General features: G+C 42.8%; 1 long non-coding RNA gene across 1 annotated transcript in view; it reads left to right on the forward strand.

Annotated features, from left to right (window-relative positions):
• The first annotated feature begins 595 nt into the window (after positions 1-595).
• LOC138159041 (uncharacterized) overlaps positions 596-25,112 on the forward strand; it is a 26,942-nt gene continuing 2,425 nt past the window's right edge. The window contains exons 1-2 of the long non-coding RNA XR_011167780.1: positions 596-873; positions 1,152-1,275. This is a non-coding gene — a long non-coding RNA (uncharacterized lncRNA). The remainder of the gene's footprint in view (positions 874-1,151; positions 1,276-25,112) is intronic.

Below are 25,112 nucleotides of genomic sequence, written 5' to 3' on the forward strand. Positions count from 1 at the left end.
TTTCTGCTTCTTAGATTCTCTAACCTCCTTCAGCTTTTTTTCTTTCTTCCTTCCTTTCTCCTTCCCTTCCTCCCTTCCTCCCTCCCTTCCTTCCTTCCTTCCTTCCTTCCTTCCTTCCTTCCTTCCTTCTTTCCTTCCTTCCTTCCTTCCTTCCTTCCTTCTTTCCTCCTTCTCCTTCTCCTTCCCCTTCCCCTCCTTCTCCTTCTCATCCTCCTTTTCTTCTTCTCCTTTTCCTTCTCCTCCTCCTCCTCCTTCTTATTCCTCCTCCTCCTCCTCTTCCTCTTCCCCTTGCACCTAACTCAGTAAATTCTTATCTATCAATTGGTTGACTTTTTTTTCCTTAAAATCACACAGTTAGTAATTGACAACACCAGGACTGGAGCCCAAATTTGTAGTCTTTCCACTAAATAATGAAATGCTGAGAATAAGGCTTTCTTTTCTCCCTTTAAGTTCTTGAAATTCTTGGGACCCACTTATTCTATCAGACAGAAGGCATTTTTGTATGCTATCAGTAACTGTTATGACAACAATCAATAATATCAATACTGATGATATAGCAATATTAGTGGCTCTCAAGTTAAATGACCCTTCTCTCCTCTTCCCATTAGCTTCCCTCTTTTTCTTCCTGATGTGTGGCAGCTGTGGGGCCAGATGCTGAGGGAACAGTAATTCTCAGCCCCTCCTCTCAACTGGGTGTCAGAACACAGAATGAGTTCCCCTGCTGTGAAGTGTGCCCCACCTCCCATGTTCCCTTTCCTACTTCTTGGTGTGGGGGACATTTGTCCTGGGGGGGCAGGGCAGGCAGAATGGAGCTTTGAAACAGGACCTGAAAGGTGCTGGGGCTGAGGAGGGGACTGGCCAGAGGAGGCTTAGGTGAGAAGTCTGACAGGCCAGCTCTCAGAGTGTGTCTCTGATAGGAATGTGTGGAAAACAGCTGGATGGGGGAGAAAGAGGGAAGGCATTTAGTTAGGGTTTGCCTTCTGTCCAGAGGGTGGGAAACAAAAGCAACCTTATTGAAACCAAACTAAGTAAAACTGGTCAGGCTGCCCCCATATGGCCCAAGGATGTGTGGGACCTTTGCCTCATGGGGTTTCTCCCTTCTGCTGCCAGAACCCATCATCTATGTTTTCTTTTTCTTCCTTTTTTCTCAGTCCTACCTCTCAATATGGGGAAGAAGAGAGAACCTTTTTCTAAGAAGAGCTTACAAGTTTTTGCTAGTGGGTAGTCTGGCCTTCACTGCCTGTACCCACTCTAAGTCTTGGAAATAACCAAGAGGTAAGTGGATGGAGAGGAGTAGCCAGCTGTGTAGTGTGACTGAGAGGGCCAGGGTTAGTTCAGGTGTTACCTACTTGGCATTCTCTTCCCTATGCCAGGACCTGCAGCAATGAAATGGCAAATCTGTGTCCTGTGGAGTCCAGAATGAATATTAAGGGGAAGCAGATTTCTGGCCCCAGGACTCACAAGCCCAAGAAACCAGGGCTAGATTTCTAAGTTCTGTTTCTTGAAGACCTGGGACCTGAGGGATGGGTGGATTTCAAGAATTAGACTATAGCTGTATACAAAACAGAATTTCCCAGACCCAGGCCACTCAGTGCCAAGACAACCTTAGAAGTGTATACAAATGCACCTTTGGAAAGTCTCTCCACCCTTCCAAGCCCAGCTGAAGCCCCTCCTCCTTCGTGAAGCTTTCTTGGACTACTCATGGCAGTGTACCCAGAACTATAATAGATATTACAGGGGGAACAAGGCAAACATTAGACAGGCTCTGCCCTTTAAGATTTTATAGTCTATTTGGAAAGGCAAGAATAATGCAGAGGTAATAATTAGAGAAGAACAGAAGGCACAGCATAGGAACAAATGTCAGATTGTATAATGCAGACTTTATAGCAGGAATTTATGGGAAAGAGAGTGTTCTTGATATAATGGATATAGCACTGGGTTGGGTTAGCAGAAGCTCCTCTAATTGTGGAAGGTAGGCTGGCCTCAAATCCTAGTTCTGCTCCTTACCATTCACTTAAATCTCTCTAAGCCTCAGTTTCCTCACTTGTAAAATGAGGTGGTTTGAACTAGGTGGTCTCTGAGATCCCTTGAAGTTTGAGATCTGTGATCCTACGATTTGATGAATGAATGGATAAAAAAAAACATTTATTGAGATCCTCTCTGGGCAGAGGATTGCTAAGCAATGGGGGTACAAGGTCTCAAGGGAACTCATATTCTGAGGGGGTGATAACATGTATGTATATTTCAATTGCAAGTCAGATGGAAAGATCCCAAGGTCCGAAGCAGCGGGTTATGTGTCTTTTTAAAATGAAATTTGTATTGACAAAACCATATCTGTTTCTGAAGAAGACCCATCTGAGGGTGCCAAGTAGCTGATTGGCTAGAAGTTTATTTTCCAGAGTTGGGGGTAGAGTGCTGCTGTAGCATCTAGAGAGGAAGTTGCTAGGTTTCGTCTCCACAAAAAAACTTGCTCCCTTGATCCATGGCTATGGGGGGAGGGGCTGCTATTCCTGGGGCTGTTGAGCTCCTGAGCTATTGCTAGGTAGCCAAGGTAGTGGCAATAGTTTGACTTACCTTGCCCTTGCTGATTCCTTTTGCTTCCTTGGGGTGACTTGGCTGTTTCAGCAAGACTAGCTTTTCTGCCTGCCTAGCTTGGTCAGTGATCCTTGGGACTCAGTTTCCTTATCTTTAAAATGAGGGGGTTAGGATAGATGACCTTTATGGTCCCTCTTAGGTCTGAACCCATGATCTTATGACATTTATGTAGTATTTTCTTTACAGTAACTATGTTAGTTAAGTCCTACACATATCACTTCCATTTTATAGATTAGGGAACAGAGATTCAAAAAGGCTAAGTTGTCCATGACCACGAAGTTGGTTAAACATCACATCCTGAATTTGAACTCAGTTATAACTCCAAGCTTAAGCCTCTCTATATTATATCATGCCGCCTCTTAGGTCACTTCCCCTATTGAGGCTTCAGTTTCCTCACCTGTAAAATGAGGGGGTTGGATGAGATGATCTCTTGGGTACTTTCCAGCCCAGTGATTCTATGATTCAGTATAGAATCATACTGAACCCAGGGAATTCAGGGAGGCAGCAAAGCATGAAATCACTCATAGAGATGAAGTGGCCATGGAGAAGGAACTAGGTGGGAGGAGGCCCTTCTTATCAACTGTACTGATTTTGGCTCCCTCCTTTTGGTCACCAGTCTGTGGTTCTCCCACCTGGGATAATCACTCCTCACATACATGTGGCAGCACTTGAATGTTTACAAAGCACTTCCTTCTCAATAACCTTGAGAGACAGGGACTTTAAACCTCATTACCCCCTATGTTATAGGCAAGGAAACAGAAATTTGAAATTTGTCCTTGATCTCGGAGTCCTTGATCAGAGCCAAGATTTAAAGCCAGGTCTCCTAACTCGAGTTTAGCCATTTTTCTGACATACCACATGGCCACTTGCCTTACTACAAAACCTGGCCCTGAACTCTAGGAAGTTTTCCCAGATCTACCCCTACCAACTCTGATCCCTCAGTTACTCATATTCATGGATATGGTTGGCTTTATATTTAATTGCATTGAATGAGATGTCTTTTTTTGGGCACAGCAAATGTGGGAATTTGCTCTGCTTGACTACAAATATTTGTTAGGATGATTTTATTTGACTTTCACCTCATTCTGCAAGATTTCTGCCTTAACCACCCTGCCCCAGCCTCTTTCTCACCTTGGAAGATCCCTCCTCTTCTTTGGGACCCTTCTCCTAATTGTTCAGTCCCTCATAGAACCTCTACTGTAAGGAACAAGCCCAAGCCCACATTCACTTTTTTATTCTTCTCTGAGCTTTGCTTGACTCTCTGGACTTCTTTTTTCATCATGATGCCATGAAATCACTTTCTCCTTACTTTCCTTTTTTTACATGTATCTTCATAGCATATAAGTATGTTGTGAGTGCAGGGACTATCTTTATTTATATTTGTATTCCCAGTGCTTAGCATAATGCCTGATTTTCAAATAAGCATCTAATAAATGTTTGCTGAACTTGATTTGTTTCTCTCTCTCTCTCTCTCTCCAATTGCAAGTAAGGGAAAAGTGGAAAAAAGAATGCTTGTTAACTAAAAAAATAATTAAATTATATTTAATTGCATTTGGTGAAATAATGTTTTCTAAGCGTCTTTGTTTCCATGTCTGATCAGTCCATCTTTCCTCTTTTGATCAGACGATTTCTGAAGGCAAGGACCATGTACTCTTTAATTTTCTATAATACCAGTTCACGAACTCCAGGTCACCCTACCTGCCTGCCTGGTGCTTAGCACAGTGTCGTGCAGACAATGAATGAAATGATTCTACCTAAAAGGTTCCCATACTTCCTCTGTCTCTTGTCAGATGCAGGCCAAAGGAGGAAAGTGAGAGCTTGTGGGCAGGAGGGAGATACCAGTAGAGGGTGCATCTGAGGCCTGTTTCCTCTTTAGTCACAGAAGGAGCTAGTGGAGAGAAAAAGACAATTTGTACATTGCTTCAGAGGAAACAGGTGAAGTGGTCTACTTGGCAACGCCCAGAGACCTGTGAGAAGATGAAGGGTCAGGGCCCTAGGGCTGGCTACTGACCCTTCCCATAGGTTCGTGTGTGAATTAAAGGTTTCACTTCTAAAAATTCTTATCTTTTTACTCAGAGTATTGTGGAGGGGAAAAAACTCTTAGCCCCAGGTGGTTTCTCCAGGGAGAGGCATCAGAAATAATGAGTAGGTATTTGGGGGTTTCCCAGGGCAGCAGGATGGGCTAGGTTGGTCTAGTCTGGGAAAAGAATTCACTTAAGCCTATCTTAATGCTTACCCCACAGCCCTGCAGAGGGGAAAGAGAGTGCTGCTCAATGGTGGGAGCCAGCCTAAGGGAAGGAAGTCAATTCCTTTTGCCTAAATAGTCAAAGGTCAGCTAGGTAGTGGTGGAGTAGAAAGAATACAGAAGTTGCAGTCAAAAAGACCAGAGTGCTCCCGCTGCAGTGACTTACTAGGTATTGCTGGGCAAGTTACTTAATGTCTTTCAGCCTCAGTTTCCTCATCCGTAAAATGGAGATGGCAGCAGAATCTACCTCACTGACCTGTTTTGAGGATAAAATGAGATAACATGTAAAATGCTTCAAAAACCTTAAAGTACTATAAAAAGCTAGCTATTATTAAGATCAGATTTTGGGCCTTGGAGCAGCTAGACAGTCAATTAATCCTCTGGGGTAGGAGGATGAAGTATGGGGGTCACTCACTTTTTTTTTATTTAAAAAAGCATTTCTTGGCTTCCCTCCTTCAGTGGAAAATTGCATGTGGATAGCTGAGAGTTAATTGCAGGCAGAGGCCCCCCCCCAGCACCAGGCAGGCGGATCACAGAGCAGATGGCCCTATCCTCAGACCCAAAGTGAGAAATCTCTCATGACCTCACCTCCTGCAATAAATCCGCCTCCACTTCTCTCCATAGGGGCTGGTTTTTTTCAGTATTATCCCCATTGTAGGCAGACTTGGAGGAGTCTGAGTAACTCAAAACCATAGCTAATCTTCCAGCCACACTGGAACCAAATATACCAACCACCCCCAAATCTCGTCGGAAGACTACTAATAAAAGGGGCAAGACCTTACTGATGCTCCATTTCCATTTCTTTCTGAGCCCAACTCCAGGCAAGCTGCAGGGACGGGAGGAGGATTCAGAGGCAGACAGAAGAGATGAGGAGAAGGAGGAAGGAGGAGATGGGAGAGGAGGAGCCATCCTGGGAACCAGCTAGGTGCTGATTTTGGAGGTATCGCCCTACCCCGCCCCCTACACCTCTGCCAACATTCTCACCCTAGGACCTAGAGATCCAAGACTTACATCTGGTAGATTTCAAAGTCAGATCCACCAATTCATAGAATCACAAGGTCATAGAATCAAGAACTAGAAAGGCTCTCAGAGGCCATCAAACCCAACCCTGTCATCTTATAGATGTAAACCTAGGAGACCAAGGTCCAGGGACTTGAAATGATTTGTCCAAGGTCATATACATTGTCCCATTGGAACCCTAATAACACTAACATTAACAACCCCTCACAAACACCACTGACACTATTGTAATAAGAGCCCTAATTAGGACTTAATAGTAATTGGGCATCTCAGTGGATAAATGCAGGAAGACTGAAGTTCAAATCTAGCCTCAGATACTTATCTTAGTGAATTTGGGCATGCCCCCTAACCTCAGCTTCCTTTTCTGCAAAGTGAGGATCATAATAGCATCTCCCTCTCAGGGCTGTTATAAAGACCAAACAAGATAATATTTGTAAAGTCCTCAGCACAGGGCCTGGCATATAACAAGCATCATATAAAATGCTAGCTTCTGTTGTTCTTATTATTGAAATAGCTTAGCTTCCTAACAAGTCTTCCGGTCTCCATTTTCTCTCCCCTTGAAATCATTTTTCAAGTTGTCAATTAAAAATATTCCTGGGTCTGGTTATGTTGATCCTCTGCTCAAAAGTATTCAGTGGGTCCCTACTGCCTCCTGAGTAAGTTCAAGGTCTGGCTGGGGTATCCAAAGTCCTCCACAAACTGGTCCTGCCCTACCCTTCCAGACTTGAAGACTTTGTTCATGTTACTGCCCTCTGTGTACTCCATCCAAACTTTTGGTCCCTCCACTATAAGCCTTCCCACCTCCATGTCTTTGTTTGTGGCATTCCCTAGCCAAGAATGTCATCCCTCTCTCCTCCTTCACCTGTTGAATACTTGCTTGTTCTTCGAAGCCCAGCTCACAATGCCACTTCCTTCATGAAGCCTTCCCTGATCTCCCCAGTTAGGAATGATCTTCACCTTTGCATTTCACATAATACTTTGTTTATACCTATCTAATACACTTAAGAGGTAGATGGCACAGTGGATAGAGTGATGGGCTTGCATTCAGGAAGACCTGAGTTCAAATCCAGCCTGAGACTGACCCTGGGCAAATCACTTAACCTTCTTTGCCTCAGTTTCCTTATCTGTATAGTGAGCTGGAGAAGGAAATGCCAAACCTCTCCAGCATCTTTGCCAAGAAACCCCCCAAAAAGGGTCACAAAGAGTCAGACACAGCTGAAAAAAACAACTAAACAACAATAACAAAAGCTGTATGTTATAATTATCTGCATTTGTGTCTTATTCCACTTACATCAGTCTACAGTTTTCATGAGGGCATGGATCATGTTTTGCCTAAACTTTTTTTTTCTCCTTCAGCACTAAACTCACTACATGAACATATTAGGTACTTAATGAGTGTTTGTTGAGTGAACAAATTCATTCTCTCAGATCCTTACCCCGTGAGGTAAGCAGAGAATAGTATAATTATTCCCATTTCACAGATGAAGAAAGAGAGGCTAGAAATTAAGTGGTATAGTCAAAGTCTTCAGGAGTTAGGCAGGTGATAATAAAACATATGTTTATTAGCTGCCTTAAACATTTACAAAATACTCTTCTTAGAAACAACCTTGAGAAATACAAGTATTATTAGCACCTCTGTCTTACAGGAGAGGAAACTGTGGAAAAGAATGAAATGACTTGCTGAAGTTCTCAACAGGAAGTCAGTGGCAGAATTCAATTAGAAGCCAGGTTCCCACTGAGTGTTACTGACCCAGCCTGTGGATGTGCTAATAAGAAGGATGCTGTCTATCTAGTTAGTCCATCAACAAACTTTTATTAAGCAACTACTGCATGCTAATCAGTCAACAAGCATTTGTTAAATGTCTACCATGAGTCAGGCATTGTACTAAGCACTAGGGCTACCAATAGAAGCAAGAAGATAATCCTTGCCCTGAAGAAGCGCTCTTGCACTCTCTCTCTCTCTCTCTCTCTCTCTCTCTCTCTCTCGCTCTTTCTTTCTCTCTCTCTCTCTCTCTCTCTCTCTCTCCTCTCTCTCCTCTCTTCTCTCTCTCCTCTCTCTCTCCTCTCTCTCTCTCTCTGTCTCTTTTTCTCTCTCTCTGTCTCTCTTCTCTCTCCTCTCTCTCTCTTCTCTCTCTTCTCTCTCTCTTCTCTCTCCTCTCTCTCTCTCTTCTCTCTCTCTCTCTCTCCTCTCTCTCTCTCTCAATAGATAGATACAGACACACACATATTCTATGCAACTCATAAAAGAAGCTATCAAAAAGTGAGAGGGGGAGAATGTACTTTTGTGGGCCACTTGGAGAGTTAGATACAGAGCTCAGGGAGAAATAAAGGAGTTAATATGAATGGCCTGGTCACTTTCCTTAAAATGGCAGAAATAGCTAATGAGAGGGGGCCATGATGTAAAAAGGCTGGACTAGATGGCCCTTAAGATTCCTTCCAACTCAACAGTCCCATGATCTGATGTTACTGAACCTCTCTCTTCAGTTTCTTTATCTGTAAAATGGGGAAAATAAACAACCTCAGTATTGTTTTAAGGTGCTTTGTAGAGTTTCAGCCTCTCTGTAAATGTGAGCTATCATAATATTTTCTCAAGACTATCCTCCAGAAACAACCTTTGTGACTGTTTGGAGGATGTGTGACTACCTCCATTTCATAGATGAAGCAGCTGATACTCAGAGAGGTCAAGAGATTTGCCCAAGGTGCCACAGAGATATCGTCAGGATAACCTGTGTCTCTCCTCTCCCACGGTCTTTTCAGACTCAGCTGCCTGTGGAGAAGTAGTGGACAGGTGAGTGTTAGGAAAAGTCATGGCCAAGGAGGCTTAACAGCAAAGACGAGGAGAGTGGGAGGGAATGAAGGGGGATGAAATAGCTTGAGTGGCAGGAACAGAGTCTGGGAGGATGGTGGGTGGTGGGAAGCATAGGGTCCTGACAATAAATGAGTTAAACCCGTTAATGGATCAGCCCCGCTCTTTCTGCAATGACAAAGGCCAACCAAACATTCTTGTGGGGAAACTGGGTTCTGGCGAGAACGATTTGATTTCTTTGCTGTCAGGAGAATGGAATTCCGTGGTGACTCCTTGAGGTCTAAGAATTTAAAAGGGGAGGGGGTGAGTAGGAGGTGGAGAATAAGCTTTGGTCATATCCCCTGGCCCCTCCAATTAGATGCCACATTGCTTCCCCCCCCTCAATGAGCTCTGTTCCAGCCAGAGACACTGACATTTGATACCATTGGAGGTATAGTGGAATCAGTCTTGCATCTGGAGTTAGAAATCCCCAATCTGCTGCTAGAAATCCCCATATCTGTATGACCTGGAACAAGTCATTTCTCTTTTGGGCTCAGTTTTATCTTCTCTAAAATGGGGTGGGGGGGGACTAGATGATCTCTTCCAGTTCTGAAATTCCATTGTAGAGAGTTGAGGGTTATCCTGGTGGGAAGAGAAAGAGAATAGGAAATGAGGGGATGCAGAGATCCAGTGCAGATGCCTGGCCCCAGACAGGGGACTAGAGCAGGAGATTGCTATGTAAGGATTTGGGGAAACAAAGGAATCAGTGGAAGAATGGGAAGAAAAGCCAAGAGGTTAGTCAGATATGGACACTTCTATTTTTTTGTGGCTTCCAGAGCACCCCACTTCTGAGGCTGTTTTGCTCGGGTTTCATTAGAGATGGAGAGGACTTTAGGGAGTTCATAGACCAAGGCAGGGGTGGGAAACCTGTTGCCTCAATGCCACATGTGGCCCTCCAGGTCCTCAAGTGTGGCCCTTTGACTGAATCCAAACTTCACAGAACAAATCCCCTTAATAAAAGGATTTGTTCTGTAAAACTTGGCCTCAGTCAAAAAGCCCCATCCACCACTGGACTAGGAGTTCTTAATTTGGAGTCTGTGCACACATATGGGAAAAAAGACATCCTTATTTTTACTGACCTTTGGTTTCCTTTGTAATCATCTGTATTTTATCTTATATATTTAAAAATGTTTTTCTAATAAGGCATCCCGGACACAGAAAAGGTTAGCAATCCCTGACCTTTATGGATGAGGAAAAGTGGGGCCCAGAGAGTAGTGAATTACAAGAAGGCGAGGAGGAGCAGTAATACAGTACAGGAGGAAATTCAGTATAACAACTATTAGTTATTTAATATTAAAAATTGTAAAATTGCACTTTGTACTACCTACCTTACCGGTTGGCTGAGAATTGACCACTTTGCAAACCTTAAATCACTGTAGAAATGTCCTAAAACTAAAAGCCATTTGCTCAATCCCTTGTTTTATAGCAGAGGAAACAAGCCCAGAGAAGAAAATTGACTTGCCCGAGGTCATGTAGATAGCAAGTAACAGAATGGGGAAAATTTGGAATTGATTCGGATATATCCCAAAGGGTGTCTTTCTATAGGTGTCTCTGACTATAGCACGGATGACATCAATGCTGCTTAATAAGGTTGGAGAGAGAGGTTACGGTCTGATGATGCAATAAAACCATGCCTTACCTAATCCCCCTCCCAGAATATTAGTAGCCTTGGAATGCCCAACTGGATGCCCAGTCTTGTCAGAAGGGAAATGATCCTGGATTCAAGGTCAGGGAATCAGGAACAAGCCCAGCTAGGGAAGGCTGAGATCAGAAGGTAGAGGACAAGCTATATCCTCCTTCTAGGGGGAGAGGCCTCAGTACTTTAGTCCTGAGAGGCCTCAGCAGGTCTGGGATGAGAGGTCATCTCTGGCTCTGGCTCCTACCCTGTGTGCTGGTGAGCTGTTTCTCCACAAGAGACAGCAGGAAATGCTGAGCTGATGGTGAGATAGCAGCTTCCCCTCTTCCCTTCCCTGCCCGCCCCCTTCCCCATTCCCAGGGGCTGTGGTGTAGGATCAAGATTGGGATCAGGCCACTGATTCAGCCTAGAAAAGAGACTTGGAGATCTTGTGGATGGGAATAAAAGAGAAGGGAAAACATTTCTATTATTCAGAATGGTGAAAAGAGTACCAGGCTGAAAGTGAAGCCACCACGCCTATACCTCTCACTTTGCTGATTATTTGTTTTTGACCCTGGGCAAATAATTGAATTTCTCTGGTTCACTTATCCATTGTATAGAATCTGTACCCCCTTCAGCCCCAGGATCTCTCCTTCTCCCCATCCTTCCTGCTAATGCCCTCTTCCATTTCCTCAGCTAGATGCCATCCCCTTCCCCATCCCTATCCCCTGAAGGAGGCAGCCTTAAGTACCCACTCCACTCTGGCCATGGGCCCACTCCCCACTTCCCATGGCTAATGACTAAGTCCCAGCTGTCCCTGGCTGCATGGCAGGCATGGCTACTCACCGAAGATATCACTGTCCACAATCTTTTCGTAAAGATGGAAGACCACCAGGCCCTGCCATCTGTCCTACCACTGAAACTTGAGGACCCTTGGGCCTTGTCACATGCCTTACTATTACACCCTCTCCTCCCAACCCCAAGTCAAGCCAACAAGCATTTGTGAATCCCCTACAATGTGCCAGACACTGTACTAAGTATCAGGCATACAAAGAAAGGCAAAAATGGTTCCTGACCTCAAGGAGTTTCCATTCTAAAGGGGGAAGGAAACTTGCACATAACTGTGTACAGACAAGATACATATAGGATAAACTGGAGGTTACCTCAGAGAAAAGGCACTAGCACCAAGGGAGATTGGGCAGGGCTTTTGGCAGATGGTGAGATTTTAGCTGAGGTTCCAAGGAAGCCACGAGGCAGAGATGAGGAGGGCAAGCATTCCAAGCAGGAGTGGTGGCCGTGCCTTACCCTCTGCTCTTTTTTTTTTTGAGGGGGGAAGTCAAGGGCAATTGGGGTTAAGTGACTTGCCCACGATCACACAGCTAGTAAGTGTTAAGTGCCTGAGGCTGGACTTGAACTCAGGTCCTCCAGATTCCAGGGTTAGTACTCTATTCACTGTGCCACCTAGCTGCCCCTTTTTTTATACTTTTTTTTTTTTGCCTTTTTTTTGGAGGGGTAAGGCAGGGCAATTGGGGTTTAGTGACTTGCCCAAGGTCACACAGCTAGCAAGTGTTAAGTGTCTGAGGCCATATTTGAACTCAGGTCCTCCTGACTCCAGGGCCAGTGCTCTATTCACTGTGCTACCTAGCTGCCCACCCTCTGCTCTTCTGCTGTGCCTCGAGGATCCCCAGGTGTTTCCCCCTGCCCTTGGTCTGCCCCCTCCCATATGTGTTGTCTCCCTCAATCATAACCCTTGAGAGCAGGGACTGTCTTAATGTTTTATTTGTAGCATCAGGGCTTAACACAGTGCTTGATACATACTAAAAGCTTAATAAATACTTTTTCATTTATTCACCTTCTGGGCCTCAGCTTCCTCATCTGTCAAATGGGAATAACCATTCCTATTCTTTAAAGCACTGTATGTTTCATGGATTACTTAAAAGCCATGGGATGGTCAGCTCCTGTTAACACGGTCCCCTTCAAAGGTTACATAGGGGATGGCTACTATGGCCAAAGAGAATCTACAAGGGAGGAGAATCTTAGGTTTGACCAAGGGATGAGACTGGGAAATTTGCTGGAAAACTTCCTTGCAAGGGAATCTATGCAGTAGAAATTGGGAGGAAAGATACTTGGGAAGAACTGAATCCACATGGGTCTGTCCTGCATACCTGATGTCGCTAATCTCAGCAAGGCAGCTGTAGTATAGTGCGATGAGCCCTGTATTTGTTTACAGGCCTGGGTTCAAATGCCAGCCCTGAAAGCTGTGTGGCCCTTGGTGAGTTCCTTACTTTTCAGATTCCTAAATTTCCTCATCTATAAAATGAGTTGCTAATAATACTTTTACCTTACACAGTTGTGAGGAAAGTACTTTGTAAACCCTTAAGGCAATATGTAAACACTAGTTATTATTATGATCTGCTCCTAAGGATGCTGCTTTAATTCTTACCCTTCCCCTTGTATGGCATATGTGTGTCTGTGTGGGGTGGGTGGGTGGAGAGGGTGTCCCTTTATGTATATGTGTGTATTCCTGTATTTTTGTTTGTGTTTGTAAATGTAAATTCCCATAATCATGTCACTGTCTGTATTTGTGTATATGTATATTGTATGTGTTTATATCTTTTAGTGCTTGTGTGCATATAGATCTTTATGTGTATCTCTGTGTCTTTATTTTGTTCTCTGTATTTTTGATGGTGGGGAAGAGTGTGTGAGATAGGGCTAGGAAAGTTTCTTGTAAGGAGAGAGGCAGAGAGAGACAGAGAGACAGCAAGAGACAGAGAGAGAGGCAGAGAGAGAGAGAGAGAGAGAGAGAGAGAGAGAGAGAGAGAGAGAGAGAGAGTAAGTAAAGGGAGTTTCAGAACCAAAACTTTTGGCAGGACTGGTTTTGGGGCTGCTCCAGTTCATTGTTCTGAGGCCTGGATTCAGTGTGCCCAGAGGAAGGGAAAGGAGGGGAGGGAAGTGGTGGGGAGGGTTCTGGGGATGGCTCTTGCTAAATAAAGAATCGCCCAACTGGGTGGGCAATCTTCTAGAAGGAACCTCAGGACCAACTTCTTCATTTCACAGATGAGGAAACTGAGGCCCAGAAACCAGAGGGAACTTACTCAAATCATACACAGAAGTAGTGGCAAGGTCATGATGACACACCTTGTCTTTTGGTCTCTGGGTCAGCACCTTTTCCTCTGAAATAGCTGTTTTACCATGACTGACCAGTTAGTTGTCTTCATGCACCTGCAAAAACAGGTATTGAGTCTATGGTTAAATGGGACAGAAGTTGGCAAAATGGTAAAGTAGGAAGTACTCATCTTTAGCCTTTCCCATCTTCAAATAGCCCTTGTTGCCATGGTAACCTCCTGTGACCACCCGTTCCCTCGCCCCCATAACTACCTCCTCAGTAGTGCTCCATGATCTGGACCTTTCCCAACCTGTGATATTTTTAGAGATTGCAGAGTCATTTGTAATAATACTTAGAACATTTTTTTGAAAGTTGCATTCATAATACTCTGCTGCATCTGTGATCTCACTAAGTTGTGTATTCCTTCCAATGATGCTGCTTATAACCCATCTATGCCTATTCATCTTGTAGGACTCTTGTCCATGCCCTTCCATAAGTTTGCCTCAAGAGGTCCACTCAATGTTCATGGGGCCTTCTACTACTTCTCTTGGTATTTAGAGGTAGCAGGGGTTATATTGGAGAGCATCCCATGGAACATGTTTGGAGCTGAAACTGCAACAGTCATTCAGTGGAGGTCTGCAAAGCTCCCATGGCAATTTATGGGGATACCTATGGCTCAGTGTTGAAGTAATTGGTGGTTTGGAATGATGCAGTATACCCTGAGTGGTCCTTTGGAGGGCACTGCATCAATTTAAAAAGAGAGACAAATTTCCCTCCTTCTCACTCACCCCTTCTCTCTGTCCTTCAAGTTAGGATACTTTGAGCCTCTTCTTGGAGGAGTGGGCATCAGAAAGGGTCACTATTCCTAAGAGCAAGGCCTTGGAAAGGCAAGTGTCTGTCTGCCTCTCCTATAATGTGTTTCTTTCCCTAATCACATGTGATAGAACAGAGATGCTCAGATGGGTATTTCAAGAGTAGCTACCATTTAAAAAAAAAAGAGAAGTTACCTTGAGAGTTATTGGATTTTTCAATGATGCTTGTTATACTTCATTTGGAGCCCCCAGCAATTCCTACATTGCTTATGCAGATGACCACTGCAAAGAATTGGATATTGAAGGGATGTCCATCAACTGGGGAATGATTGAACAAGTTGTGGTATATGAATATAATGGAATACTATTGTGCTATAATAAGAACTGACAAGCAGATGGATTTCAGAAAAACCTGGAAAGACTTACATGAACTGATGTAAAGTGAAGTGATCAGAACCAGGAGAACATTGTGCACAGTAACAGAAACATTGTGCAATGATCAACTATAAATGACCTAGCTCTTCTCAGCAATACAATGATCCAAGACAATTCCAAAAGACTTGTTATGGAAAATGCTATCTATATCCAGAGAAAAAACTGATGGAGTCTGAATGCAGATTGAAGCATACTATTTTCACTTTTTGGAGTGGTCTTTTCCTTTTGCTCAGTTTCTTCTTATGCTACATGACTAATGTGGAAATACATTTTACATGATTGCACCTATGTAACCTATATCCAGTTGCTTACCCTCTTAGGGAAGAGGGAGAGGAGAGAAGGAGAAAGAAAAAAAGGAACTCAAAACTTTATTGCAAAAAGTTAAAATTGTCTTTAGATGTAATTGGAAAAAATAAAATACTATTTAAAAGAAAAAAAGGAAGAATATGACCACTATCAGGAAGATGAGCTCAAACCCTGGCATAGCTTGATGGAAGACATAAACCTAGAAGAAGACAGTACAGAGTTATAGGTTTCAAAATGCCTATTCAAGAGTCCTGCAAACTATTGTATTTGATGTTTAAGTCTCATATTCCTAGGAGAAAATATAAGTAGTTATAAATAAGTTCCTGCTCCTTATTTAAGTCTTTGTTAATGTGTATTTGTGTCAGGAAAACATTTCTTTTGTGTGGAGGAAATAAATAGCTGACCTACACCTATACCATTTATATTTTATAGGGGTTCCTTTCTATTCCTTCACTTTGGAGAGATTCTAAACATGAGCCAAACCTAAGCTTTGAGTGATTCTTCTTGGGGACCTGAGATAGCAATGTAAATAGACAAAAATAATTTAAGAAAAAGTGTAATCATATTTTTTTTGGAGTCAGCTTCCCCTAGGACTAAACCCAGTCTACCATATGTGGATTCAGAACTGAGAGGGGTCTGATAGTAGAAATGAAGAAGGTGTTTTCTACAGTACCCTGAACCCAGTAGCAGTTGTTATTGTTACATAGAGAATATCAGTGGAGTATGCAACTGTCCATTGGTTACCTCTCCCTTTCACAGCTCATCTTCTATTCTTTTACTTTTTACTATGATAATTATAGAGGACTTTAATGTTTCTATTTCAGAGCTCAACAAATCCAATGGACAAACAAACAAAAAGGAAAAGATATAGATGAATAGATGCAAAAATTTAATGTCTATCTTCTTTTTTATCTGGATTATCATTGCTTTTTGTCTTTAATGTATTGCTACCAGTTGACATACACCATATACCTCTCCATTGCTCTTAATAAATCCTCAACTTCAGAGACAGTATGTGTCTTATGGTGCCCTGTATGATGCCAGAAACTGTGGACAAAATGTTGGAGTCAGAAGACCTGGACTCCATTACTTCTTAGTTGTTTGACCTTGAGCAGTGACTTCCTCTAGTCCTTAGTTTCCTTATCTATATAATGACAGGGTTGGAATAGACAACTTTCATATTTCTTCAGACTCTAAATGATACATCTAAATGTTTATGATTGACTTTATGTCAACCTGATTTGCATGAGTTTATATATTTTTTATCATTTTACTTATCTTGGAGTTTTCTTATTTGGGAGTTCCTATATCAGTGAAATCACAGGTCCATTCTCTTTCCTAGCCTTATTTAATTTATATAAGTTAATAGTACCAAAAACAAAAAGAAGAATGAAACCCACCACCAAGTCAACAGTACCTTTTCTCTATTGATTATCACCAGTTCATCCTGTCTATATATTTGTACATAGTTGTTTCATGTTGTCTTCCCCATCAGACTGTGAGCAGGCATCTTTTGCCCTTTTTGTTTTGCCAGCACTTAGCACAGTGCCTAGCACATAGTGTGTACTTAAAGGATGTTTATTAACTGACTGATAATACAGATGAACACCCTGAGTGTTTCTTTGGCATGTAATATGGAATGAAATAGGAGAAGATCTCCTGGATATTGGCTGAATCCTCTCTGGAGGATTTTCAGGAAACATGTTATCAGGAATCTCATAGGATGAGGAGAAGACGGGTTGGCCTTTGCACTAATTATTAACTTGTTTCAGTCATGTCTGACTCTCCATGATCACATTTGGGGTTTTCTTGGTGAAGATATTGCCATTTCCTTCTACAGCTTATTTTACAGATGAGGAAACTGGGGCAAACAGGGTTAAGTGACTTGCCCAGGGTCATGTAGCTATGTCTGAGGCTGGATTTGAATTCATGAAGATGAGTCTTCCTGATTCCAAGCCCAGAGTTCTGTCGACTGTACCATCTAGCTGCCGCCTATCCACCCTCTGCACTAGAAGAGGAAGGCAGATCACAAAGATCTCAGATGATCTAAATATCAAATGAAAACTAATAAAAATACAATAGAATAATGAAACAATACTGACTTTTGAAAGCCCTTATGATAATGCTCGAGGGAAACCTAGGACCTAAAAGGAAGATGCTAAGAAATGTTTGTTGCCTTCAGCCATTAAACTGTGAGTATAATAAATAGATCAAATTATTCAATTATACCCTTGGGAGATGAAGCCTGGGTCTAAGGGAGTGAGATCTGGGACAGGAAAAAGGATATAATAAGAACATAAAGTAAAGCAAACCCCGTAATGATGGTTTCCCTGCCTTTATCTACCTTTAGGATAAGGGAGAAACTCATACATTCCTTAGAACTATTGCTCATTGTAGCATGTAAGCTTCTTGAAGACAGAGATTAGGTTTTAGTTATCTTTGTATTCCCTAGCAAAATATCTTACATATAGTAGGTACTGAATAAATTATATGTGGAAATAAATTGCTACTTCCCTGCCCCCAGAGTTCAGCTGCCCAGACTTCCCCACTCCCCCTCCCCCCATGGTAATGATTCATTATTTGTAGTATGAAAGGTATTAATGAGATGAGTCAACCCACAGATACAAACTCATTCAAATGTTTTGGTTAAAAGAATAGTATACACACACTTAAAACACATGTATCTCTTTCTGTGTACACATATGTGTATGTATACATATGTATACATTCACACACACACACATACACACTGAAACAGCCTTCTGTCCAGGACCTTAAACTACCACTTCCTGCCCTACCTCCTCCCTAATATTTAAGAGAAAAAAATCCCCAACCTGTGTACCATCCCCTCTAAGATTTTGAACTGGTCTTGAACACCAATGTGTTTAAAGTACAGTTACTGGCTGATGGATCTGGCAAATTTTCTCCTGAAGTCTTCATAGGAGACCCCTTTTCAGGTATTGTATTTTAACAGGTACCTTGGAGGACACTGCAAGTCCCACAGAAGGACACCTCAGACTGGCGGAAGAGTTTGGGGACAGGTACCCTCAGATAATAGGATTGTATTAGGTGACCTTTTTTGCCTCTGCCCTGCAAGGCCCTATGGGAGAATTTTCTTACCAGTCTATTTGGAATAAAGGATAAAGTTGGATGGGTCTGGTGTAACCTGGGAGGCATGGTTACTAAGGTCCAAACTACACCTGAGAATCAACCAGGAAACACCTGTAAACCAAAAGAAAGTTTCTTAAAGGTCTTGAAGAGATTGCAAAGTCCATCCATAAAAACAACTTTGAGGCTAACAACCCAGCCTCTGTTTACCAAGACACTTAGGGACCCATGCATAGAAGGGAGGATGAATGTTTTTGAGTTGTTTTTCTGGTAGTGATGCAAAGTTACAAAGAGTCACTCACACTGGTTCCCCTAAGCAGGAAGCAGAGTTCCAAAGAAGTGACTGGCACAAAGACACAGCAAATTAGTGGCAGAATCAAGGCTAGACATATATTTACAAAATGGTTGTTTAGGGTGAAGTTATGATCTGTAGCCATGGGTCAAAGTCAATTGGATCACACACACAGATAGACCTGTGACCTTGACCTCTTTAATACCAGTTGACTTAAAAGGAAGGCAGGGGGGTTCAGAGGAAGAGCACTAGATTTGGAATTAGAGGATCTGGGTTCAAACATTGACTCTGCTATAGCCTGTATGTCTTGGACAAGTCACTTCTTGTTGTACCTTGGGTTCCTTATCTGTAAAAAAAAAAAAAAAGGATGGAATGAGATTGGACAAGATGACCTCTTAGGTGCCCTTTAGTTCTAATAACTTATTATATAGTTGTGTGACCCTGAGCAAGTCACTTAACCTTGTTTGTCTCAGTTTCCTCATCTGTCAAATGAGCTGGAGGAGGAAATGGCACACCACTCCAGAAAACCTCAAATGGAGTAACAGAGTCAAAAATGACTGAAAAACAACAAACAACAATTTGAGGAATGTATAAAAATTTTGTACAACAAAAAAGTTTGAAAAATGCTTCCTTCATAATAACACTTCTATTATTATTCTATTATTATTCATTCAGTACTATTATTCACCACTTTTCAGATGAAGAAACTGAGGCTCAGAGAGATGAAAGGACTTCCTTGATGTCACACAACTACTAAGAGTCAGGGCTGGGATTTAAATCCAAGTCTCTCCAGACTCCCAAACCAGCTCCCACCTGGCTTTGCTAAACCAGGCTACCAAAATGGCAGATTATCTACCATAATTTCTGTCTTTGTGGGTCCCCCAGTGCCTGGCACATAGTAGGTATTTAACAAATGTTTGTTGAATTGAATGAACAAATATTTGCTAATATTGGGTAGCAATGCAATGATCCAAGACAATTCCAAAGGAGTCATGATTGAAAATGCTATCTATCCACAGCCAGAGAAAGAACTATGGAGTCTGAACACAGATTGAAGCATACTATTTTCAATTTTTTTTTCATGGCTTTTGCCTTTTGTTCTGTTTCTTCTTTCACTAAATGATTAATGTGAAATATGTTTACATGATTGCACATGTATAACATATCAGATTGTTTGCTGTCTTGGCGAGGGGGAAGGGCAAGGGAGGGAGAAAGAAAAAATTTAGAACTAAAAATTTTATTTAAAATGAATGTTGAAAAAATATTTTTACATATAATTGGAAAAAATAAAATACTATTTTCCCCAAATAAATAAATATTTGATATCTGCTAAGCACTTAAACTGTTTATTAGCTGTGAGCTCAGTGTTCTGAGATATACGGAGAGGACCAAACTCCTAAGGACTTTAGTCTAGTTGGAGAAACCCAAAAGAAATAATCCAAATAGAATATAATTGAGTGCTAGATCGTGGGTTCATCGAAGCATAGATTTAGAGCTGGAATCTAGTCTGACCCCCTCATTTTACAGATGAGGAAATTGAGATGCAGACAGGTTAAGTGTTGTCTAGAGTCACACAGCTAAGAGGTAGTGTCAAAATTCAAACACAAATTCTCAGACTCTAAATCAGTAAGGACAGTTTCCACTGAAGCTCTCTCTGAAAGGGTTTGGGTGCTCAGCTATTTAGAGCTATTTTAGAACCTCTGGACAAGGATTATGCTACAATGGATGGCCCATCCCAGAGTTAGTGATATTAGACAAGGAGGAGTTAATTGTATGCAACATCTTCTGTCCTGAGGTCAGTCACTTCAGAGATGGTTCAACATTTAGGAAAAACACAATGTGTATAATTGCAATGACAGCAAGGTAAATACATAGCTCCTGATTTTGAGGTATGTATAATCTATTCATGGAGACAGGACAGCTATGCATGAAAGATACATAAAAACAAATACAATGACACATCAGATAAGAATCCTGTGTGTCTAATAACTGTTGTAAGTATGTATATTGTATCACCAATAAATATTTGGGTGTGCTATCTTCCATCGATTCTGTATACATTATTTACACCTCTCCCACACTAGCACGTAACCTCGGTATTGGCAGAGGATGCTTGTGCCTATTTTCAGTGCTTAGCAAAGTGCCTGGTGCAAACAGCAAATGCATACTGAATGCTCTTTGGTTGAGTCTTTGATACAGAACAAAGAAAGACCTAAAGTGACCAGGCCTGTACTCAAGGATCTGCCATTCTAGTTTGAGAAACAGTACATGCACCTAAGATGATACTTAATAATAGGACTTGGCATAGTCTAAGTGTCAAAGAAGAGGTAACTACTAGAGAAAGACAGAGGATCACGACTACAGAAGTTACTGTGGGCTGGAGCATTGCTGAGAATGGGGGCCCTCGCTGAGCCTTGAAGGATGGGTAGAAAAACATCCCAGCCCTCATTGGTAACACCTTTGGGGGGATGATTGGTATCTGATGATGAGGGCTCTGAAAGACTCAAACTGATTTACTCCTCACAGAATCCCAGAATCTTATAGGTGGAAGGGACCTCAGCGTTCTATCCAGTTCAACCCAGACCTGCAAGGGAATGTCTTCTACTGAACAACACACCCAACTGGAAGTCCTCCAGCCTTTGTCTGGAGATCTCTAGTGAGGGGGCTCCCACTCCTTCCCAAGGAAGCCCAGTACATTTTTGCCTAGTTCTAAGTGTTAAAGTAAGTTTTTCTTTACTTTGAATCTATATTTGCCTCAGTCGCTTATATCAGTTTATATCCATTAATTCTTGTTCTGCTTTTCGATACCAATAAGAACAAATCCAATGCACATTTATGTCTTCTAAGTCAGTGAATGATACAAATCTGGGCTTGATTTATTGTTTTGTTGGTTTTCTAAAATTAAGGAAGTGATGGAGGAAATCTAAATGCAGTTTAGACTTTAAAGTGTGTCAAACTTACTTATTTTCTTTTGGAGAGAGCCAGTTGTTAAACACAGATCACACTCGGCTCACTTGGAGAAAGGATACTGATAGGCAAGAAGACGTCCCAGGATGGAAAAGGGTTTTGAAAGCATTCCATCGGAGGGCCATTTCAGGGAACAGGGGATGTTCCACATAACAGCCCTTTAGGTACTTAAACTGTCCCTCCCCCAAGACTTTTCCTCACCCAGATGAAACATACCCTGTGGTCCTCAAAGAGGACCAATGATATCATGGCATGATGTCTTGACTCATAGGTCAATTGGATTTAAGTGAGTCAGAGTTGCACAAACACACTCAAGGAGTTTTAGAAATCTGTTTCCAGGGGCAGCTAGGTGGCACAGCAGATAGAGTACCTTCCCAGGAGGACCTGAATTCAAATCCAGCCATAGACACTTACTAGCTGGGTGACCTTGGGCAAGTCACTTAACTCCAATTGCCTCCAAAGGGGGGGAAAAAAAAAAGAAATCTATTTCCATTGATCCAACTACCCTGGCTCTCATTGCTCACCTTCAAGAAGTTGGGTGAAAGCTTTAATAGCTGAGGAAAGAGGATGATTTATCTTCCATGCTATTTGCGTGGAAAAGATTGGTTAGTTGGCTGTTGGCCTTCATCCTCAAACAGAACCAAAATGACATCACTTATTCTTCCTGAGTCATCTAAGTCCAGTGGCAGGACAAAAGTCAAGACAATTGGTGATGGCCCAGGATGCAGTGGAAGATCTTGGCATTTTCAATGTCCGACCAAACTCTAGGTCCCTGCTTCAGTTGCCTTCTTGGCCATTGGAACAAATTGTTCTCATCCTCCCAACCCACTGTGGAAGTCTTTACATGCTTGGGATAGACACCCCCCCCCCCCCCCCCAACTCACCAACAGGTTTGAGGCCTATCTGTTACCCTCAACCTGATTTAGCCTATCTGCAGAGATTGTTTGCTGAGGTGTAGCCTCATTCTACAGCTTCTTGGAGTCACAGGTGAGAGTTGGAAGGTGGACACCAAAGGTGGATGGGCAGCCCTGAAAAGGGCTTGGCCAGCCCTCTCACTAGAGGGGCTAGTCTTCTTTGAATACCCCATAGTGCTAAGGTCCAAATGAAAGAAAGAATGAAAAAGCATCTATTAAAAACTGGGTGCCAAGTGCTGGGGGATACAAATATAAAAGCAAAGACCATTCCTGCCCTCAGGGATCTTATATTCAAATGGGGGAAGTAACAGATATAAGGTAGAGATGGTACTTTGGTTTGGAAAGTTATGGGGACAGTGAGTGGGGCCATGGATAAATAGCTGAATGGACTGACACACCTCTTCTAGGAAAAACTGGCAGAATTGATTTGATCATGGATAGGTCAATTATCCTTATTCTTCAAGGCTGACAAACTCCATCTCCCATCTATTGATCTAACTATTGAATTCTGTGTCTCTTTTCTGTCTTCTCTCCCTTTTCACCTCTGCCTCCTGGTTTCCCAGGCTTCCTTCAAGACTTACCTCAAATCCTGCCTTCTGCAAGAGGACTTTCCCAGTCCCCCTCCTAAGCCCCAAGCTTACAGTATCTTCCTTCCCGTTTTCATTGTACATGATCCTGTACATGCATAGCTGTGGGCATGTCGTCTTCCCCATCGCAACGTTAGGTCCTTGAGGACAGAGATTGTGGATTTTACCTTTCTTTGTATTCCCAGTTTGCATCCTCCAGGGCATCTGATCTAACCCCCTTATTTTACAGATGAGGAAACTGAGGCATAGGCTCGTCCAGGAAGCTTCTGAGGCAGAATGTGCACTCTTTCTGATATTTCACGCACAGCGCTCCAGGGCTGTTTCCAGTTGTCCTGATCCACATCTTGTCACTGGACCCAGATGGTTCTGGAGGAGAAAGTGAGGCTACTGACCTTGCACAGCACTGCCTCACTTATATACAATTTATCTGCATGTCATGGCATCACCTTCCTGATGTCACGGTCCTCTTCAAGAATGAAGGACAAATAACAATCCCTAGATTTTAGCTCAATGCCTGGCACTTAGTAGGTCCTTAATAAATGCTTGTGTTGCTGACTGATTGGATCAGGTGATGAATGAATGAGTGAATGTATTTTCCCCACATAATTAGGAATGGGTTTGAGGGGGCGCGGGGTTGAGTGTTTGGGAGTGATGGTGATGGTGATGAACACTGGGGGTTAAGCCCAAGAACTTAAATTATCCAGGACACTCTGATGGGAAAGACAGCAATAGTAAGAGTTGCTGGGAGTCCTCATGGAGGAAGGGATGGGGTGGGGGGGTGTTGTAAAAGGTAAGGTGCCCAGGATTTGGCATAAGAGGATGTAAGTTCAAATCCTCCTTCAATTACTTACAGTCTTTTCGACCTTGGGCAACTTAATTAGCCGCTGTCAGCCTCAGTTTCCTTATATGTAAAATGAAGGTGTTGAAATAATACAGAAATTCTTAACTGGAGTTATATGAGCTGCCCAAGAGGTCCATGGATAGATTTTAGAGTATTTGTGAACTTGGATGGGCAAAAAAAATCTTTGTTTTCACTAACTAGAAATGAATGTTTTTTTAAACTGCTTTTTTTTGAGAAGGGATCCCTAGGCTTCACCAGGCTACCAAAGGGCTCTATGACACAGGAAAGGTTAAGAACCTCTGAATTAAAGGACCTCTAGGGTCTCTTTCAGCTTCAAATCTGTTGAAAGGAGCTCATGGGAAATGGATGAATAAAAAGACCCTGTTGTAAATAAGGCAATGTGAAGTGGTGGAAAGAATATTGCTCTAGGGGATGGGTGAAAGTGGGGATCAGGATAGCTTTGCAGTTATGAGCTTTGTGCCCTTGGGCAACTCTCTTTCCTTCTCTGCGCCTCAGTTTCTTCCCCTGAAAAAAATGATCAGGTCATTCCCTTTTAAACTTTAGCATTCTAGGATTCTCAATCTTGATGGGAATATGGAGGCGAGAGAATGGGGGAGGGTGATTTTAGCCTGGAGTAGAGGGGCTGTGCTGGAGAATCGTTATCTCTAAACATCCTTTCAGACTCAGAGCACAAAAATGCATGCCTGACCCCCTCAAATGTCTGTCCCCCTCTGAGACTGGGCCCCTAGACTCTTTTGCCCCAAGTCTCCCCTCCATGCTCTCTCCTCCCCATCCCTTGAGGCCAAGAAGAAATATACAATCAGAGGAACAATGCCCACATTCCAGAGAGAAGCCTGCATTGTTTCCCATTCAGCCAGGCTAATTGCTCGGTTGAAGTTCTGAGTTTGGGACTGGAGCCCACCCCAGTTTCTAATTTAATTGGGAATTAGAAACAGAGCTGAGCATGAGGGGGAGGCTGGCGACTCTGGGAACGGGGCAAGAGACTGCCACATCTTCTGAGAAGTTCATCCAGAACTTGGCTCTAGCCAGTGGGGACAACAATTAGTCAGGGTGACAGAGAATCTGCCCCAATGGCTTAGGAGTTTTACAGCTACTTGGAGGTTCTCTTCTTGGGGAGGGGAGACATAGGCTTCTCCCCAAAAGAGGGGCGCCGCCTATTTTTTATCCCTCTCCCAGGCTGACCCCTCCCACGCTCCCCTCCTCCTCTTCCCAGCTGTAGCCGTATTCCATAACCTCTGGCTGAATCTCAGGGTCTCAAAAGCCCCAGTCCCTGGACAGCAGCTAAATCAAGACAACTTCACTGGACTGAAGTCAGACCCATCTCCTGGGCAGGAGGAGACTGAGCAGAGCTGCTTCCCAGGGACAGACCCCCTTGCTTCTACATAAAGATTTGTAATGAATAG

The sequence above is a fragment of the Petaurus breviceps genome, unplaced genomic scaffold (genome assembly GCF_028583685.1).
Source record: "Petaurus breviceps papuanus isolate PSGF00001 unplaced genomic scaffold, PetGlider_PUasm1.0 175, whole genome shotgun sequence".
NCBI classification, from domain to species: domain Eukaryota; kingdom Metazoa; phylum Chordata; class Mammalia; order Diprotodontia; family Petauridae; genus Petaurus; species Petaurus breviceps.